Below are 6,000 nucleotides of genomic sequence, written 5' to 3' on the forward strand. Positions count from 1 at the left end.
AGGAGGGATCGACCTAGAATGCCGCCATCCCCGTGAACAACGGACGTCTTAGTACGTGCCGAAATATGCCAGAATATTGGCCGTGGCACGATATATAAGAGCAAAGCCCTCCTGGAAACCCGTGTCACGAATTTAAGTTCTCGCTAATCACTCCTCAAACCAGCTTTGTTCGAAAACGCGTAAAAAACCACTTCTACAGTATTTTTTAGATGCATTTTGACTCAACAATGAACCCGAAAAATGTGTAAAATATGTATAATATGGTTCTTCTATATTACACACAAACCTGTATAGCACATAGCACTTATTTGTGTTTAAACATTTGATCCATAAACCCCGCTGTTTCCTGCTAGAACATCAGATGAAGTGTTAGTTCATCAGATGCTACCCACATTTTTAGCTTAACCAAGCAGAACGCAATATCTGTATTGAAGGTTGCTCCGAAATTGTGATATCTCTTCATTTATTTTGCATGTTCATAATATCAAAGATATAACTTGCAGTGCATCATCCTTTCCTATGTCATTGCCTAATAAATTGTGTATATTCTTACATGTAAATACTGAGAATCATTGCATACCGGATCTTTACATGGACACAGATTGTATTTTGGGAAGCAATATGTTTTCCTTATTGGTCATTAGTGACGGATGTGTTAATGGCTCATCACCTTGTGTACGAAGCAGGACACAGGCTGGTTCTCCAGTGGGTTCCAGCTCATTGTGGTGTCGTGGGGAATTAACAGGCCGACAGCAGAGCAGAAGTCTCTCTCTCGTCTCGGATACGGACGCGTATTGCGCTTCTGAGATTAGACCGTCGTTCCATATTCTTCGACACCTCGTGACACCCCCGGCTTCCCGCCAATGAGCAAGTGACATTCTCCCACCATCTATGCTGAGAGTAGTTGATCCAACTCTTGCTTTCCGCATGCCGCGACATACCTCTCGTCAAAATGCTGCATTAATTCATCGAATGCGACATGTGGATTTTACGGCTCAGTGGTGTTCCTGCTTGAGACAAGTTGACTCTCCCACGCTGTCACTTTGGTGCCATTGAAGATCTAGGGCACATTCTTGTTCATTGCCCACACTACCAACTTTCCCGGACCGCATCCCCCCCCCCCCCATCTCTCAAAATTGCTTGGTCCCTGGCCAAATCCAGTCCACCAACGCTGAGCCCGGTAAGCTCTTTTGACATTTCTGGCCACAGTAGGGATTCGGACCTTATTGTGAAGGGGCTCATTATTTCATTCCCCACATCACCATCGGCACGGTGAAACTCACCATTCATCGTCATAAAAATAAAGTTGTCATTGGTTTAACGCTGACAAAATAGTTACTCAGTACACATTCTCGTTATGTAACCGTGTGGATCATCTGCCAAAAATATTTATTAACAAATGTTCCATAAGAAACACTGATCTATGTGTAACCTTCCAATAGGTGCAACTTGGTTTCAGTCTGACCCTTTCAGCTTTTAAACTGGTCAGCTTGATGCACTCCAATGATGTTGTCTGCATCAAACTGCAAGTGGTTCCAGTCTAACCCAGAATGACTTCGGTTGTCTTCTGAAACCCATCTTGAACGAATCAAGGTTAAGCCCACTTTCATTTCAAAATGGACACTCTTTGGCCAATCCTGCTCACAAAGTGGATCCATTCCAAACCACTTGGCTGTCCAAGTGGTTACTTTACGGTCCACCTTGGTCGCAAAGTGGTTCCATTTGGACCCACTTTGCTGTCCCAAATGATTAACTTTTGGTCCATCTTGGTCACAAAGTGGTTCCAGTTTAACCCACTTTGCTGTTTAAGTGGTTCCATTTTGACCCACTTTGCTGTCCCAAGTGGTTCCGCTCTGACCCACTTTGCTGTCCAAGTGGTTCCATTGTAACCCACTTTAGATTCCAGTTTATTTTTTCACCTGGGACGTTGTTCCGCGCTCCGCCGGTGAGGAGTGACACGGCACGACGTATTCTCCCGCAGTACGTTCCTTCCCGCTACCCGCTTTCTTGACGCTGTCTGCGTTGCAACCTCGCCTTTGTGAAGGATGACACCAAGCTTTTAAAGTACAGGTCTCATGTTTGCTTATGGTAAGCCAACCTAGCTGTGATGCATCGTATACGACGCCTGCGTTTTACTCGTGTTTAACAATCGAAGTAAATTCTGTTGCAGACGGTGGACGCATTGCAAATGGCGGCAGGAGAGGATCGGCTGCATCGGTGAAGCGACGATGTACATTACAAGCGAGGTTAATTGTGTTCTTTCGTTATAGGTGGCCGTGGGACTATATCGATTGCGAGGAGGTGAGTTACAAAATGGAGTACTATTCCAGCATTAACGTTGGAGCAATACCAGCGTGATATTCACTTCGGTTTCTTTACAGGTTGTTTCCTGTCTCAACGGTCACACATACGCGTGAAAGATTGCAACTGCTTCTCACATGGAATTGGTGTCTGTTGCCACTTGTTGGACAATTGTTGCTCGGCCATTTCGTTTGAGGAACCGTCGTGTTCGTCAATAAGGATCTTCATTGAGTTTTCAGTGCCAGCCTGTTCGAAGTTTCGAGGATTGTGTGTTCGGCGTTTGGCGGACTGCCTGGTGCATCGGATCACCGGATGGGTTGTGTGTCCGTGCAACGTGTGCTCCATATGTGTGTGTTGGGATTAGTGAACCGTGTATGCTTGCCATTCGGCAAACGATGGTGTACTGGATGCAATTTAAAGGTATGTGCAAGCCAATAAAATTTGGTCTTTCATGTTCGATGTGCTTGGAGCATTTTCTTCCTTGCTTTTTCTTTTTTTTGCGAAACGTGGAGGTAATTTTTCTGTTAGGGAACTCGAGAGGCGCAATGTGTTTCGCGTATTGGTGGGTACAAGTAACCCTTCGATACGTCCGGTACATTGTGGCTCCTGGCGTCAGCAGGGATGTCGTACCAGTTGCTTCAGGGGGCACATGGCACCTGCAGCTTTCGCAGGCACCGCGTGCCCCTTGAAGTCATGTGGCACATTTTTTTTAAAAATGTGCCAGTTGATCAGACGGCACGTGTCCGTCACTGGGTTTAGAGTGTAGTCTTCTGCGCTTCTGTACAAGGTAGACGACAGAAGAAAACCGCGGAGCAATTGAATGGCAACCGGGTCCGTTAGCAGCATTGTTGCAGGAACATGAACTCTTCCTTGCACGGTGAACCATCGTCACAGAGATCATGACGTCCGAGTTTTCGTCGAAGCTCCTCCGCGCTGCCGTTGCAGTTTGACATGGCCTAGTATAAGGCATGGTTTCGTACGGCTTGAACCTTGTCAGAGAGCTGAGCATGCCACGTCTTCCCCTCATTTTTCTTTGCACCTGATGCAATAGCTAGGCAACCTTTTTTGAGGCTCTTAGCAGCGTGCCATCTGTCGTCGTTCCTGGCACCTCTATGTTGTCTGATAATTTTGTTGACACCAGTGTTTCTATCATGAGCATGGCTCATGATCTGCACATTCTTGGACTCGAAATGTTTATACAGAGCAGCTGTGCCGAATGTTTCGTGTTTCTGAGAGCATTCTTCGTCCTGTTGTGTGACATGGGCAATGCCTACTACTTTGTGCGTGCTCTGGCCAAGGGCAACAACATCGGTGTGATACGAGTTTTTCCGGCATGCGTGACGTGCGTCGGATTCAATACTAATTACGGGTTTTCCAGTGTTGTCATGGTTACTTGTTTTGACTTCCTCTTCAAGAACAAGCTCAATAGGCAATGTTTTCAGGACGTCTACTGTGGCGGCTATTTCTTTAGAAATTTTTCGGACCAGAATTCTTGAGTACCTCAGGTGGGCAAAGTTAAATTTTTTTTTTCTAACTACCGGCAACATCCCACTGCACGCAACGGTAGCCATGCAGTCAACATACATTTGCCGCACTTTGCTACTCAGATGGAAAGTTAATTTGTGGGTATTGCAGAGGTAATGCAGGCGAGCTGAGAAACCGACGGCCGATACTTTTTGCAAGCAAAGGGTGTTATTGCAATGGCTGGCGTGGCGCTCCACTTGCGCTATGATGTTAATTATGCTTTCTTGCATCGCACAAGAGCAAGCGCACATCCTCAGCAGAGGGCAATTCAGTGCAGCTTACTTCCTTCAACTCACTGTGGATGTCTTCAGGAGTCCTCTCAACAATCGCCTCGCTGGTTTCCGTTTGCGTCTACAAGGTTTTGCGACGCCCTAGTGAAGATGGAAGAAGTTGAGCTTCCGGGGTACATTGATTTTGTTTGTTTGACCAGCCTATCGTACCAGTCCATCTCAGATTGATCAGCAAAGGCCATATTAATAGTTCTTCTGGAGCCGGTCCGGTAATACATGTAGGTTTTATAAGTCCCATGTCGTAGCCTCTTTTTGCACGACCCTGTTCTCTCAGACATGCTGCTTATTGTCGCACAAGGATCATCAGTGGGGAGCACGATAAATAACGCAGCAGGTCACGTAGAAAGAAAATTAAACAAACAGAACAGCAGCCATACGGGGGTAGACAGTCTGCGATCTCATCAAATGCGATAACCTTCTCGTATGGTAATGGAGATAAGGACCGGCATACAGCACTACCTCACCTCTGGGAAGCTAGAAGGTTAGGAACAAGAGCACGCCACCGTGAGGAACAAGAGCACGCAGATGGGTAAGCGCTACATTACCTCTGCTTAGAATGAATGAACTGGAGAGAACTGAACTAATAGGAGTGATTCATCGAGTTTTATTGCAGCTGCTTCTGCGTGCCAGAGTGGGTCACTAATTTCTTGTGGTGGCAGTGAACGCGCACCGGAAAGTGTTCAACAGCAAGAGGAGTGTACCCATTGCCGCTGCACACCTTGCGTGGTTCAGCGAAAACATGCATGGCTGGGGACCGGCCAGAGGCCTTCCAACAAGAATCCCAGCATTCGAAAGAGGTATTATAAAATGTTCTGGAGCTGCCTTTCGAATCTTGGACTTTGGCGCGATCCGCGTTATCTTCTGAGAAAACGCAGTGATATCAAGAAAGCTGGCGTGGTTTTCACAAGGCGCGAACTTATGCCGCTGTGTGTTGTAGAGTACCTTCGTGTCCTCTATCCCAACCCGAACAAGGTACCGTATGCAGGCCACAAATGGGTATAGCAACTGTATCTGAATGAAAAATTAATAAATTGTGCAATACTGCGTAGTACAAAGTTCACTTGTGGTTGTGTTGCTTGTGTCGCCTCCTCACTGCCCCCACTTCTCATACTTTATGGTCCGAAAGAGTCATTTTGAGGTAACAGATATTCGTGGAAAATAGCATATCTATTGAGATTAGCGTCACCAGGAGCCTCATTATAGCCGTCAGAGCGAATAGCTCAAGGGCACACTGTAAATGAATCCTAGAGGCGACCTTATCACAATATTATTTTCTTTCTGAGATGTCTCATCCATTGCAGCTCTTTCTCATTATTTTTCCCCGGCGTCGGGAAAGTGGCGCCCCCATCGCCCGGCAGCAGCCGCAGTAGCCCCCTCCTGCACCAACGGTTGGGTCGCCGCAGGAGGGAGACCCCCACGTATAGCTGTGCGTGGCTTTCCCGTGTCTGGGGAAAGGGGGATCCTGGCGGTTGAGTGGACCCTGAGGTTGTTTTGGACCCTTCGGGGCCCCTCTGGGAAAGCAACACACCGCTTTGGCCCCTGCTTCCCATAGTCGGGTGGTCCTGGAAGGCCCGGCCAGGATTATTCAGCTAGTCGCCATCTCCCTTTTCATTACTTTCTCTTCCTTGGTCTCCTTCTTTCTCTCCTTTTCCTCTTTTCACCATCCTTGGCGGCAAGGGTCAACCTTGAGCAGTCTTTCACTCTCCAGAAGCTGCACTTGGGTATAGTGCAGAGGCAAGTGTTAGCGTGTGGGACACGTTCCCTCGTTGGGCTCGATGGTGGGCGACACACCTCCTGCACTGAATCAGTCTTCTCTTTTATGGATTCTTCTCGTACAAAAAAACATGATCAGCGCCAAAAGAGGCGCTGCACCGATGCACCAGCT

General features: G+C 47.3%; 1 pseudogene; it reads right to left on the reverse strand.

Moving 5' to 3' along the window:
- Positions 1–3,872, reverse strand: part of LOC135389332 (uncharacterized) — a 46,377-nt pseudogene extending 42,505 nt beyond the window's left edge.
- Positions 3,873–6,000: the final 2,128 nt, after the last annotated feature.

Source organism: Ornithodoros turicata, chromosome 3 (assembly GCF_037126465.1).
Source record: "Ornithodoros turicata isolate Travis chromosome 3, ASM3712646v1, whole genome shotgun sequence".
Classification (NCBI taxonomy): Eukaryota; Metazoa; Arthropoda; class Arachnida; order Ixodida; family Argasidae; genus Ornithodoros; species Ornithodoros turicata.